This window comes from Enoplosus armatus, chromosome 9, assembly GCF_043641665.1.
Source record: "Enoplosus armatus isolate fEnoArm2 chromosome 9, fEnoArm2.hap1, whole genome shotgun sequence".
In the NCBI taxonomy this organism is placed as follows: Eukaryota; Metazoa; Chordata; class Actinopteri; order Centrarchiformes; family Enoplosidae; genus Enoplosus; species Enoplosus armatus.
In genome coordinates, this window is record NC_092188.1 from 8,971,207 (window position 1) to 8,987,515 (window position 16,309).

The following is a 16,309-nucleotide window of genomic DNA, read 5'->3' on the forward strand; positions in this document are numbered from 1 at the left end:
TTGGAGCTGGGGCTGTCTGAGACACTTCAGGGGTGAACTACCACGCAAGAGGCATCATGGGGCATGATTGCAGAAGCCAATTCCAGTCCCAAGTTGATGAGAAAATGATGGATTCAGTGTTGATAACAGTCTAACAATGATCTATTCCTGCTATAACACTATATATACTGTTTACCTTTTGAGAAGAACAAAGCATTCCCTGCTACATTATAGCACAGTTAAAGAAATAACAGCTGCAGACCACCTTCGAAGGGAGAACAGCTGCTCCCACCAAAGAACTGTAAAATGATTAATGATGCAGTGGAGAATTAGCAAGGAACGATACTGTCAAGAACAATCAAAATTGGAACCAGCAAATAAAAATCTAAACCAGCGATTGGAAGATGTAACCCAGAGGGATGATGGGATCACTGATCTGAAAGGACCTAACTGGTAAACGAGAGCAATGGGAAGCTCTCAAACCCGACGTGAAAGATTATCTTCTGAACCATGTGCATTTCTGCCACAATTTAGACCAAGTCGAGTGAAATGATTATACAGAACACTGTACGGATACAGTACACTGCTGCTGTGAAAAGCACTCAAAAAGGGGAGACCGAATGACACAAAAATGTAACTGATCATTTGGCACATCATCTCCATATTGCCTTTCTGTTTCTGCATGTTTGGTCTTGCCGAGCAGAGTGCATGTGCTTCAACATGGATGCTTTCTGACTGGAGCTGTACTGGTTCTACATAGTGACTCATACAGTTATTTTGTGACTATGGGGCTTAGCTGGGGGAGGGCCTGGGGTCAAAGTTCATTCGATGTCACTGAAGCAAATATACTCCATGACATGTACACAAAACATCCACTAGATGACAAATGTGCTGCACAGGAACAGAAACTGAAATGAATGGTTGCCAACTTGCAGTGGCTTTGGGCTGTTTTAAGCTGCATGTTTGTGCTGTGTGTCATATTTCACTGATTTTGTTGTCTGCTCTGGTTTGTTATTTGTTACTCTTATACTATACCATCACAAGCTAAATGTGTCTTTTCTGTTTCCTGCTCCAAGCTAATCTTTAGCTCTGCAGGCAAATGGTTGCTCCTGCTGAGAGGAGAGTGGAGGTGCTTCATATCTCATAGGAGGGGGTTTGAGCCAAGCCCAACCCTGATATTAGCACACTACTCTGGGATCAGTGGGGTTCAGACGGTAGTACTTTACTTCCGCTGAGCAGGACTGGACAGCAGTTTCTGCTGTCTACTTGTTTTTACCCTCTCCCTGGGGTCGGGGGGGGGGGGCATTTATCAGCTACCAGAAGAACACGTATCGATGTGCCACACAGCCTGGGAATTCAGCTTTTATTACACTTTAAACTGCAAGGTCAACTTGGCAGGAATCTGTGTCAAAGCTGTCAAGCGCTGAAACATGAAACAAATAGCCCACGCAGAGGATGCGGTGTAAAACATCGAGATAAGGGGCAGACGTTTCACCATGAGAGCATTGGTTTATGTTTACACATGTAGAATCAGGTAACAGGTTTCCCTGTTTACTTGTTTTTTAGCGAGTGCAACATTAACAAATGAAGAAAAGATACGGCGAGCCAAAATTTATGTCACAAAATTGGACATGATGGCAGCATCCATCCATTTGAGGAAAAAACCTGGGCTGACGTTATTTTTTCCTTAGTATCCTTTTGTTTATGGCCACTTGTCATATGAATAGTCACACCAACTCTTTCCACTTCTACTCAGCGGCAAGCAGACAAGCCATGTTGTGAAGCGTGGGCCCTTGTGACAGTGTAATGTAGTCAGTACTGCCATGCCTTTGATGCCATCATATGCCACTCCTCCTCTCTTCTCTGGGTCTTCTGACAGTGACAAAGGGGATCGGCAGCAGTGTGTTATCAGTGTGCAGCTGCAGTAATCGTATTATTTAGTAATCTTAATTCTGAGAGGCTGACCAACAGTGTGAACAAAGCGGGGCCTTGCTAAGCCCATCAGAGTGCTCCCATGGAGCAGAGGTCTTTTCCTGCTCCGCAGCCCCTCTAGACCCACGCACTCCCTTTTCCCTCTCTGTTTCTCACCCTCCCTCCTCTATGTGTCCTCCTCTCTGTTGCTTTCTGTCTCGCACTCTCTGTCTCCTCTCTCATTCCCCTTCTGACTCTGGTTCTTCTATATCCAGACTGTTTTTCATTCCATCTCTCCCTCTCCCTCTCTCTTTTTTCCCTTTCTTTTTTTCCACCCTCCCAATCTTTCTGTCTCTGTAACGCTCTGAGCTGGGAGTTTGTGTAATGGCGTTATTCACAGTTCATTGGTCTGTTTGAAGGGACTATCTTGATTGAGCGTCTCCCGGTGCAGGGCCTGGTGACTGTGGGAGTGTATAAAGATGTGGATGTGTCCGCGGAGATAGATGGGCTTAGTAATATGCAGGACATTGCAGAGGCTGGGTCTCAGGATAGAGCTTCATCCAATGCAACACACAGGGAGATAAAAAGAGGCTGAAATGATATGTAGCCGGGGTGTAATGCTCAGGGCATTAGACGTGAAATGGAGGCAACAAAGAACTAGTCAGGGATTCAGAGTCATTCTCATTAGCTGGTTCACCCTCTTCAGTTTTAGCCCCCCATCCCTTTTCCATCTCACCCTAATGAATGCAAGTACACTGACACAGAACCAAAAAAACTGCTCTGAGAAGCAAAAATACTCACCACTAATTAGTTCAAATTAACCTCAGGACCAATATGTAGGCGTGCACACACACACAGAAAGGCACCTCCTTCGCCTCTTTCTGACACCACTCTGATGCTGTTGTAAGCTTGGCTGTAAGATCAAAATCTCTTTCTTTGGCAGACACACACACACACACACACACATGCTCAAATTGCCTGGAGCAGAGGAAGCACAGGAAAGCAAATCCGCTGTGAAGACACCATAAAACCAACACTGCAGAAAGACAGACCACGTCCGTGTTCCTGCATACATGAGTGGAATACACGCTAATGACATGCAGTGTACATGTGAACACACACACACACACATAAAAAGAGAGAGAGTCCTACTTACAGAATGAATCAGACGTTATCAGAAGCGCTGTGCCATATTATCGCTGTAGTAGTGAGTCAACACAGGCATTGAGATCTGAGACCACAGGATTTTTAGCACTTCAGCCGAAGGGGGGACGCTGTGGGGGAATCAGAGGGGTTCACAGTGTGTCATTGGGGGTGAGGGAATCTAGAGGATTCCAGTGTTTGTACTCTGATGGAGAAAATAATCCCTTTAGAACAAGGCAAGAAAAATCAACAGTTGATGAAAGCAGAGGTTCAATTCTGTGTGCAAAGAGAATGAGGGATTGATTGACTGGGCCTGTGTTTTTCTTCTTTCTATCTCTTACTTTAAGAAAAGAAGCAAAAAAAAATAAAATAACATGGGCCCGTCTTGACAAATAAGAAAGGGGTGAAAAATTAGTCAATCAAAATGGGGCTCCACCTTTCCTTTGACGCTGTCTTTTTCAGCTTTCCTCTGTCTGCCCACCTCTTGTTTTCCTCGGGATTGCGGAGGGCCTATGAGCAGAGGAACGCCGGCATCAGAAAACCAATCACCTCGCCAGACGAGGAGAGAACATAAAGGAGTAAATGACAAGCAGATGAAGGGGAGGATTTCCGACACCTGCTCTCTCCCTCTGTTTCTCTGCCTGCCTCCTTCTCTCTCTCTCTCTCTCTCTCTTTCCAACCTGTATTTCCTTTCTAGTAACAGCCCCCTCCCTCCCAGCCTTTTTTTTTTAGTGCATGGGCTTGCCACAGTGCTGACTGGTGTGGATGCAGATGAAGTGAGATTCTCCAGAAGCTACAAACACAGGGATGCTCCTCTTCTTTCTTTCTGTCTCTGCTTTCTTTCCTTCCCTCTGTCTCTTCCTCACACAGTGCATAGAATGACAATGAATCGCACGCTGTCTACTGTGCCGGCACTGGTTGTCTGCCTGGCTCTCTGCCTGACACTTGGAATAGGCTGTGTACCCGTCTTCCTCTCTGTCTGTCTTACCAGCCTTAGAGCTTGTCTATCATTCAGTATAGCTGTCTGTTTACCGGGCCATCTTTCAGTCTGTCTTCCTGCCAAACACTAAGATACAGACCAGGCAGGTGCAGGGGGGACATAACCCTACTCTCCTGCTCAAGTGCCCCCCCTGGTGTAAATCCTGACCCCTCCCCTGCACATTGCGCTAACTAGCCTCCAACACGGCACAGACGAATTAGAAAGAGACTCTAAGTCTCCAAGAGGATTTCGAACAATCCTAGTTAATTCTCTATTTTTCTTTTCTTGCCTTCTCTGCTTCTTTCTCTGTCTTTCTCTTTCTCTCTCTACCTGTTTCCCTGTATTCCCTGCTTTTTTCTCCTTCTCCTCTCCTCAGTGCCAGTCTCCTTGCTCGTTATCTATTCTGGACAGTCTGTCCCTCCTCTCTCTCCATCACCGAGGGAGGATGAAGAAGAATGGTGCTGCTTCATAATGTATTTCTCCGCAATGTGAGAGAAAGATGGTGGAAAAAAAATAGGGAGAAAGTGTGGGATAAAGAAAGGTTTTTTTTTTTTATTGTTCCTTTAAAAAAAAAAGGCCTCTTTCCCCACAACAAATCAGAAGAGAGACCCTCTTGAGGAGGGATTTTCAATTATTCGCTTTTGCCCACAAGCCAATCTGGAAAAGTGGCCCAGCTCTGAGGTGTACACAAACGTGTCGTAATCTCGATAGGATATCCGGTCGATAAATCCGGACATGTCCGAAAGCTCCATACCATTGCTCAAGCATCACTGCAGTTTATTTCATTTCAGATGAAGTCCAAGAAGCTCAATCGTATGCTCAACAGGTTGACTGGTTTGTTGTAAGTCAACTCCTCTGAGGCTCGTCACCCACTGCTTTTCTCTACTTCCTTTAGGCGGCTTCTGGTATCTCAGTCTAGCCAAGTCAACTCTGCAGGCTCAGTCCTCGCTGGGATGGTTCAAGCTGATGGCTGGAGATGGTGGAGACAGTTAGGTGTGGAAAGCTAGTCGCTGGAGGGTGTATGTTGGATTCCATGCTGCCCATTTGGTGTCCACCTCTGCAAGGCTTCAGATCTACAAGGAGAAGAGAGGCAAAGTAGAGAGGAGAGAGAGTGAGAGTGCATGAAAGGTTAGCATGGTGACATTTGTGTCACTCTGCCTTATCGCGTACGTCATTCTCCTCCTCGTCACACTCCACCCTGCCTGTCGTCCTGCTGTCTATTCCGTCCTTGTCACTCTTCCACCGACTTTGCTGCTTGTTTGCTCCTTCCTCCTCTCCACTCACTCTATGATTTGATCCTTTCACTCTCTCCCAACAAGCTCATCTTCAAACACTCTCCCCCGTCACATCTCTCTTCTATTCCCTCTATCCAATTTTACATCTACACCCAGCCTGCATTCATCCAATCATTTCTCCTGTCTTTCTCTTTGATTCCAAGTTGGCTGTCCATCACACTCCACAGTGTCCAAGACAAGATGCATGTGAGTGAGCACACTGAAGGACAGAGAGAGACCCCTGACTGGTGAATGTGCCTGGGGCTCATAGCATTTGCCAAGTACAAGTAGTCATACTGGAGAGGTGCAGATTAGGGCTGTCATATTCGAAATTCAAACTAGCATTTCAAATTCAGGAAAACATAAAAGATTTGATCTGTTATGATGTATCAAAATTTAAAGTTTTTGCAGTGTAGAAGTGCATAAGGGTGTGCCTTGTAACCTAGCGGGGTCATTCCTAAAACACGCTGTCCGTCTGATCCACTGCATGCCCTGTTGAGATCAGTAAACTGTTGTTGCTCTCTTTGCTAACGTAAAAAGGAAATGAGAGACATGAGAGCTGTGCTGAATAGATAATCATGACACCAAACCATCTCAGAGGTAATTGGAAGAAGCATTTTGAATTTAACACCACTGTGCAAAAAAGCTGTTTGCTAACTTTGTAAAATGTAACTGGTGAAATCTACAATGTGTTTTAGGATAAAGCTGCATGGGACCAATTACATGTTGGTTCGAATTTGTTCAGACTAGATTTTTTGAAAAAGTGACAGCCCTAGTATAGACTGACATCACTTTGGCTCTCAAACTAGTAGGAGGGTAGCAATAATCAGCTCATGTTTCTATACAATACACGCCTTGGACTTGTTAGTTTTACTATTCATACTTTTTCTTATATGTTCTTATAGGTCTCTTAAATTAGTCATTGAGCAGCACTGAATTGTTCGAGAAATAAATAAACAGAACAATAAAAATGTATAGATGAGAATGTTCTCATGAAGAAAAAGAGAAAATGTCTGAACTTGTGTGGAGTAACATTCTCAGTTTGCCACAAACTCCAATATCCTTTTTTTTTTTACACAAACTGATTGACGGGAATTTGTTTGCAAACTTTAAGATTTTCAGGCAGCATTTGAGACCTCTGGCAGGTTGTAACATTGACATTTGATTGTGCTCTCTTGCATTTAATGTACGCAGATAAAATGTTGTGCCTTTTGGGAGTCATAACTGATTTATACTTTGATCAATTTTTCAGCAACACGATGGATATTGTCATGTTCGTGAACCTTTATATTGTGTCAAGACATATTTTCACATCCCTTCAAACAAACAATGTTCCAGGCAGACAGTTTTGCATTCAGATGACAGATGGCAAAACTAATGTTGTCCTGAGCTTAGACAGACTTGGATGCCTGTTGTTTTTTTCCCTTTCCTAATAAATGCTAAAGCCTTTTGTCAAATAGATTGCCTAAATCTAAAAATAACAGCAGGATGTCAAATCTTAGCTACCCAACAGGTAGTCTCGCCGCTGTTACTATGCAACAGTTTGCACCTGTTGAATATATAAAAGTCATTTTTGAATTCTAATCAAAAAGCTCACAGCTCACAGCCGAGAGATGAACACCTACTTAATTCAGAACAGTACAGAGAAAGCATGCATTTCTTTAAAAGCAGATGTCAACTCAGCGCCATACAGTGACAATATCCTCTCTTTTGACAGTACAACATGAAATCATCAAATAGGTTTAGTGACTCCTTCCTTTCTCCAGAGTGCAGTGAGGTGATGGTCCACTTAAAATGAAACATTAGAGGCCATTCAGTGTATCAGCTCCAATCAATACTGCTGTGTGGATAGATGTGACCCTCCTGTGACATCCATATCCTCATAGGACCATTTAGGATGAGACCATGTGTGTGTGTGTGTTGGCTCACTGGTTAGGTCAGTGCTCAGTGTCTGTGTGTGAGTGGATCTGTGTGCCCAGCCTTTTTTGGCACCATTAGCATGCTATTGTGTCACACATGTGAATAGATGTAGGTGGGTGTGAATTGGTGTGCAGCAGGTATGTCAGCAAGGAGTGCAAAGACGGAGGTGTGTGCAAAGACAGAGGTGTTTGCAAAACGAGTTACAACGCGCGTGTCTGTGCGTGTACGTATGTGTCACAGCTGTCATGCCTGAAGCAATTAAACACATTGATCTACTTCATAACCTTCTGTTCCACCAATCCCACACACTGAGGCTGAACACACACCTCTGCCCTCTTTGCATTGTGTCACAGACGCACACACATGAAACGCATATCAAAATGATTGACACAGACACAGAAATAGCAATCCTTTCACACACACACATCCACAGCATCTCCATTCATTGCCTGTGTCAGGAAAGAGACTCAAACGTCTTCGGTGTGTCTGAATTCAAACAGAATGTAGAGAGGAGCTTGAAGAGACCGAGAGAGGGATGGAGGCAAAGAGGGGGGGGGGGGGGGTGACACAGCCGAAGGGAGAGAGGATAGGGGATGAGGGGGGAAAGAAGCAACAAATTGAAATGAACCATTCAGATCCCGTCCATATCCATCAAACTGGACGGGCCTGTTTATGTCTCGATGGGGGGAAAGGAGATGAGGAGTGATGGATGCTGGATGAAAAGACGACGGAGGGAGGGATGGAGGGAAACAGGTGGGGGAGTGGTAGGAAGGTGGGTTGGACAGGGTGAGTGGGTGAGAGACACAAGGAAACGAAGGGAAAACCCATCAGTGGTGAAAATGCTCTGAACATAACTGCAGACTGAAGAAGAGGAGGCAGACAGAGAGATATAACAAACAAGGTGAAAGAGAATGGGGGAAAAAAAGGAGGAAGAGAAGGACGGACACTCACCCATTTCAGCGGGCTCTCCACAGGCGAGCACAATCCCTGCTCTGTGATCCCATCCTGGGGAAAGGCGCAGCGAGATCCTGGAGCTCCCTCCGCTGAATACCAATGGGGCTGCTATTATCAGCTCACACACACACACACACACACACACACACACACACACACACACACTCTCACACACACACACACACACACACCAGCACTGTGGAGGAAAAGGCACAAACACACAGAGTCAAGTCTGGGGTAGTTGTTTAAATTAGAGGGGGAAAAAGCTGTTCAGTAATGCAAACAGCATATCACAATAGAAGACACATTGCAGCACAACTGCATTTGCATTCCCTTCTTCCTCTCTTATTTTGTCTTTCTTCATGAAAAAAGCATCAGAGGCAGCGCACAAGCCAGAGGCATCAATCCACACACACACACATATACACATGACATTTGCAGCCTATACAAATACTTACTGAGCATATATTCAATCCCAGTGAGTCCCACAGTCGACTCTATTCTTTCTCACAGCTCCTCGCCTTCCAAGGATGTTAAGAGAGAAATGAGTTGTCCGCTATTTTCCTTTCCCTCCCCGTGGGTTCCTCACAGCAATATCTGATGCAGAGATAAAAGGATATGAAGGCAGACTCTTTGTCCTCTCTTATTTCCTTCTCATATGCAGTGTACATCCAGCTTTTCCGTATCCATTTGTTGATTCAGGTCCAATCCGTCTGCCTGCCTGTGGACTTCGCTGTGATTCGGTGACACGCGACGGCAAACTGCATTCACTTAGTCACCCTCCCCTCTGCCTCTCTCCTCTCTGTCTCTCCCCTTGCTCAATAGTATACCCGTACCTCCTTGGCTTTCTCCAATCTAATCAGCTCTCTCTCTCTCTCTCTCCCTGCACCCTCCCACTCTCTTCCCTCCCTCTCTCCTCCTTCCCAACACCCACTCCTTTACACTCTCTCTCTCTCCCTCCTAGGTATTTTTCTCAAAGATGAATATCAACTCACCCCCCCCCCCCTCTCTTCTCTCTGTCAGTCTCTGCGATAAGCATTTGAAATAAGGGGGAAGGCAAAAAAAAACTGGCCATGAAGAAAACACACACACACACACACACACACACACACACACACACACACACACACACACACACAAATACACAGAGAGAGCGAGAGAGAGAGAGAGAGTAATCATGGGATGTGTTACATCCCCAGCCAGGGTAAACTACCCTGACAGAGTTTGACATGGCTACATGCTCAGGGTGACAAACACTATCACACCACCACGCGACTCGCCTCATACCCTATGACACACATCACGCACTGACACGCACACAAACATATACATATCAACACCTACACACAGCAGAATCAGATGTAAATACACATTTGGGCTCACATACTGAGGCACATATTGACATTATGTCATTGATATGCACAAACACCAGTGGGGGAAGTAGAAGTAAACACACACAGGCATAAATCCTATCAGAGCAGGTTAGATCAAACATGTATGCAGTTGTACACAGTAGTGGAATATAAAGTATATAAAGTACATTTATTCTGATGTATTAAGCAGTATTTGTACTTTACCTGAGTAGTTCCATTTTAAGCTACTTCAACTGCACTTTTTCGATTTCAGAGGGAAATGTAGTTTTTACTCCACCACGTTTATTTGACAGCTATAGTTACTCGTTACTTTGTAGATTAAGATTGTTTTTGTTTGCCTTGTATTGGACAGCCGACAGTATAGAGATGACAGGACAGGGTGGGAGAAGGAGATGGGTAATGACATGCAACTGTCCTGCCAGACGTGAACCGGTTGCAGTTGATTAGTAGATTACAGTTTCACAAACTTGTTTTCTTAGAAAATATGGAGCATTTTTATAGATTCACTATACAGTTGTACAGTTTATATACTACACAGTATATAAAGTAGTTGAAATTATCTCCACTTTGACCGACTACAAAATTAAAATACTGTTTACACATTAATGCATAGACTATATAATAGTAATGCAATACTAGTTTTGAGTAAGATTTTGAAGTATATTTTACATTGTCGTATTTCTTTTACTCTAGTAAATGATTTGAATACTTCCTCCACCACTGGGTGTACACATGCACACATACTGTACACACACTGCTGAAAATCATCTCTCCTCTCACCAGAGCACCCTGACACTTCATGTGGGACTCCCTTGAATGGAGATGACATCCTCCTCACTATTTATAATGTTCACTCATATATGGCACAACTCCACAACAGCATGAGCCCACTGCAAGCAGACAGCAGTCTCCAGAGAACCAGCTCACACTATATGATGTCACTGCCTAACTCCCATATCCCACTTCTATCACGCTATGCTGTCTCATCCCCACTAACGAGACTGGGACGTTGGCCTTATGATGCCTTTGTTCCTCTCTGGTGCTCTGGTCTGTGCAAGTAGCCTTTTCAATATAGATCTTTTTCTTAACCTTGCAGCCCTGATGCTCCCTTTAGCATTTCATGTCCTCCAAGGCTATTAAACTTGCCACAGTGTGTTGAATCATTGATTTTGTCACTCTGTGCATGAGGTGGCTCTTTAATTGCTAGTGACAACACTGTGTTGCCTTACAGTGATATTTGTAAAATATGCTTTAAAAGATTTTAGAAGAGGTGTTAGGTTACAAGATTGCTGCTAGAATTTAAATCAACAAAATGACAACTAAATCTGCCATGTGTCTATTATTAATTAACCCACATTGTTCCAGTCCAACCCAAAAACGTAGCTTAGTCCTCACATAATATGAATACGCAGTGGCTTAATGTAAAGTTGAGGCCTATTTGTGTCCCCCATATTGACTAATACCCTCTGATTTGAGCCTTTGGATACATCAACTCTGGTTTGTCCACTAAGCTGTCCCCTAATCAAACAGGGAAGCAAATATAGTATGTGACAATGCTGAACTGTCTCCTCTGCTTTGGTCTCAAACAGCCCCCCCACCCAATGCTTCATCATGTTTGCACCTATTCACTTTGCATCTCATAAAATAATGTGCATCTCAAGATGTCTTTGTCCAGTGGGCGGACAGTGCTGGAACACCTATTACTCACTCATGCTTGAGCCTATTAGACTGCAACCGTGTCACGCCAGAGGTTCCCTTAGGCCATGGCATTTTTTGTCTATGTGTGTGTGTGTGTGTGTGTGTGTGTGTGTGTGTGTGTGTGTGTGTGTGTGGACATTTGGATATGACTGTTTCTGTTCTGCATCCGTCCAACTTGCAAATTTAAAACTCTGTATTAGGCTCTGTGGACATGGTGTGTGTGTGTGTGTGTGTGTGTGTGTGTGTGTGTGTGTGGGTTGGGAGGGATGCGCACAGAGCGTTACCCCTGGCTGTGACCCACAGCTGCAGTTTTCAGGAAGTCAGGAGGAGTCTCCATGTGCTGTCTCTCCCATTCCATCACACACACTGACACACGCCCCGCAGTCCCAGTGTGTGTGTTTGCGTTGTCTAATTTACCTCTGGTCTAATTTACCCCTCTCTTGTTTTCCAGCACTACTGGGTGACACTGAATCTCCTCTGTGAGAGTGACTGCATATTATACCACAGTCTTTTTATGTTTATGCTATATATTGATAATCCAACATGCAGAAATGCAATTTAACTTAACATTACTGGAGATTTAGGCTTAACTGCGTCCACTGAAAGTCTGCTGTCACTCTCTGTTTTAGTCTCCTCTCTCTAAATATGCATTCAACAGCTGTCTCTCTCTCATCTCCATCCCACACTACTTTGCTCTTGACAAATTGATGTGGAGCGCTTTTACATAACAACTATGTATCACACACACACACACACTCCAAATACCATCCACAGCACAAATGTAAACCTTACTCAACCATTACACATACACCTCGCTGCAGGAGGTAAGAGCCCAGTCTTTGCAATTGCAAATTAGTGTTTCCTTACTTTTCTCTTTGTAGAACATAAATGCAGCTTCCATGTTAACTATTGCTTGGAAAGCATGCACAAGAGGGGAGGGTGAAGGAGAGGAAGACAGAGGGAGGGGGGAGAATTGACATTCTGCACTGCGCTGTGCTCGTGGAATAATGATTAGCTCCTCAGTATTCTAGTCACAAATGCTTCACTATCAATGAGAGAGAGAGGAAGGAGGAAACATGAGGGAGGGGACAGAGAGGGAGGAGACGGGGAGGGGGGGGGGGGGGGGGGGGCGATGGGGAGCAAGGATGGAGGGGGGGGGGGCACGGGAGACGAGGAGCACACAGGGAGAAACAAGGTGAACAAGAGAGCAAGGAATGAAAAAAGTGAGGGGTAATGGAGGACAAAACAGAGGAGTATAGTATGACATAAGCAGTAGACGTAGGTGCTAGTATGCTGCAGTATGTTAACACACACGCTGCATGTGTTCGACGTGCACATTTAAACACAACAAATTTGCAAACCAAAAATGAAGCCAGTGCAAGCAACGCATGCACACAAACACTCCTGTGCACCCTTGCATCCACACACATACACACACAGAGAAATACACCACTACACACTACACGCGTGGAGACTACTTTGTCAAAGTCACAGCAGGTACAGCCACCTCAGCAAAGAGAGAGACAGAGGCTATAACCGAGGGGTGAAGAGAGGGAGAGACAGAACGGTTGGAGTGATGATGAAAAAAAAAAAGAGAGAGAAAGGAGAAAAAGAAAATAAGAGAAGGACAGAAGGTGGAGAGGAAGCATGTGCAAGCAATAAATATGTAATCACAAGGCATAGAGAATGATAAATGTATACCATTACTTAAATAGGTCAATCATACATTAATAACTACAATATGATAATAGAGTTGGGAAGTCAGCTGTAGCCAACTGAGTAAGTTTGCATAAGTGTGCTCACTTAGTCAAATACAAAGAACTACATCATGTTCTTGCACGCTCCCCAACTCAGACTTTCTTTTTTAAGACGGATTATCATAAGAGAAGTGAAAGGTTTTTCAATTAAGATGGAAAATGTTGAACTACATTATTGTATATCATTTACTGTAATGACATTTGTGGAGCACAGCAAATACCATCACTTACTGTAACAGATAACATACATTTTTAATGGCATAAACAATAGATAGACCAAATGTTGAAACTTTTGTTTTAGACGGCCAAAATAGCCTGAAATACACAACACTTAATCCTGGTAAAGTGCATCTACAACTTCATGATGTTGCAGGTTCGATAGCATAGTCTTAATCAGCCTGACATGTGTAAAACAGAAAGGAATATTCTATTATTGCATAGTAAAGCAGCTAATGTAAATATTAATAGTGATGCATGATTTTGGCAAACATATATAACATATCCAAAGCAGAGGTCACCAGCGTAATTCAATATTCTGCTTGTACATCTCCAGTAGTGTGTAAATATAACTTAATATAACATGGCTGTCTCCCTGTATGAAAAACAGTATAATTTGTCATGCAGGGACATATTGCGTAGCACTGCACATACAGAGCATTGACCTTAATATGATTTATGATTTTCCTTCTCCTGTAGCATTACTACTATATGTGATTTTCGCTGGGAAAATTTTTGACCTTTAATGGCTACATGACAGTTTTGCTGTGATATTTATATTGCATCCATCGTAAACATATTGCAGTTTTACTTTAGCTCTTTGTTTAACTTTGCTTGACATTATACCACGTCACTGTAACAGTAACACCGCAATTATCATTTTTAGATAATGGTTCCATGATTACATTTTCGGTCTTTTTATCCACAGTGCTAATCTGTGTCAGCAAACACAATTCTCCTTCAAACAAAGCTTTGCCTAGCATCTGTAACTTGCCAAGGTGTCAATAAAAATGGCATCAACAAAAGCAGCAGAATGACTGTATAGAAGTTTACTGTACATCTATATGTTTTTTGTTTCCAATGATTTACTGTAATCTATCTCCGGGATATTGTAGCCTGTAGTAACATTTGCAGTGTGTCCTTCACACAGACCATTATAGTATTAAAGTAGGCCTTGTACTAGAAGCCCATCATGCAGACTGAAAAAGCTTCAATTCAGATTTAACAGGAAGGCAAGAGTACTGATCTCTTTTACTTATATAATTTATAGGCGTTTTTTTTTATATATGGAAAGTTAACCTTTAGGAGGGTTTACACCAGTGATTCTGAACCAGGGGTACTGGCACCCAGGGGCTACCTCTGCAGTTGCCAGGGGGAAAGTGGAAAGATTATAAGACTGACCGGCAAAGGGACTCCCTGATGAAAACTACCCTTCAGCTAACTTGGGTGCATTTACATTTGTTTTAATGTTGATGCTATATTATCCTGTTTCGAATAAAAAATAAATTAATTTAAAAGTAAAGTATACATTACCCCGTAGCGTAAATGGTTGAAATTGCTAAAGGTCATTTATTAGGCTAAAGAACAAGATAAGGATAAGAGGCTGAAATAATGTTAGTTAATAAGGATAAATGGTTGAGCTTTCTAAAAGTAACATTAATGGATAAGCGGTTGAAATAGCTAAAAGTAATGGGAAAATGGTTAAAATAGCAGCACAAGTACTTGATATATATCGTTAAAATGTTAAAATTGTTATGCTAGCCTAAAGTTAGCTAACTTTAATGGATAAATTGTTAAAACGTCCATCTCCTGCCACCATAGTCACGTTAAATGAACGTTAGTGTAACGCTGGTTACTCTTAGCGTTAACTATAAACTTAGTTATTAAATTAAAACCATCCTCGAGACGTGGGTTAAGCAAGAGCACGAGGACAGCTCCATCTGTGTAACTTGGTCCACTTCAATGTCCGCTCCCACAGTAGGACAACTGAACACTGACAACCAAATTTGTCACATCATTTCAGTTTTACATCATATCACTGCGCCAGTCTTAGTTTGCACCATTTTATGTAGTTCCCGATCTAAATTAAAAAACAGAATACAATATGTACATGTGGCATATGACAAAAACGTTTAGATTCACACAGAACAAAATACTGCTTAAAAGTCACACTTAAAATTGAAAGCAACTTGTAAACCCGTGTATCCACTTCATAGCTGCCCCAGTAGCTACTCTTCTTACCTGGAGGTGCAGCTCGAGCCGAACAGAGCTCCTGGTGTGTCCTCCACCTGCACGGGAGGGACACTGTGATGTCAGCGAGTTTACTGCTGTGAGAGCTGAATATGCACATTCTCTCCTGAGGGTCACTTGGGTATTTTTAGTGTTTATGATATAAAAAGAGGTGAGAATCAAAGGGATGCCCAGGGTGAGAGCAGCTACTGCATGTGCTTATTTCTCTTTTTTTTTTTCTTGTAACAAGGACATTCTTACATCTGATGGTTATTTTAGGCCCATGTATCTGCATAATTGTTCGTATCATTTGGTTGTATTAAAAGATAAAAACCTTCTTTTCAATGCCTGCTTTTACAGCCTATCAATGCCATGAATAATTTAAATATGTAATTGCAAAAAGCACAGCACATTCAAGCATATACAGTAGTTTATATTCCTCTCAGCTATGCACATGCATGATTATAAATCATTCACTACATATTGGTTTGTGTGTTTTCGTCAGTGAGGTGCAAAATAGAAAAGCTATTCGGTTAAACACTTTACATGTCAGTTTCTCAGTGAAACACAAAATCATTTCCAGTGAACTGAAGGTTTTTGGGGTTTCCTTGAAAGTATTTTAAAAAGCTCCAAAAGGTCATTACGACATCTCACCATTTCACCGTCCAAGCCAATTTTTTTAATGTAACATTGGACAACACACATAATGGGGTGGGATGACATCTTCACGATTCAATTTAGTTTTTGAAAAATGACCAGTCAGTTACATCTTTCTGCATCGTTCATTTCTATAACATCAAGCACCAGCTGCTATTTTAAATGACCCCATTTTCATTGTCATGAATAGTGTTGTAGTCGTTTGAGCATAGCTGTTCTGTATCCAAATATTTACAATTTAGTGTTTGTTGTTCAACATCCATGACACATCGCAAGTAAAACTAGATCAGCTAACATCCTGGCATCATGATTTAACATAAAAATCACACTTAAAACCATAAATTAAACTAAAGACTGTAGAATTTAAATTACATTTAAATCTGGATTTCAAGATTCTGCATCACTGTGGGAAAAAAAATCTGTTTTCGTTCATCCACG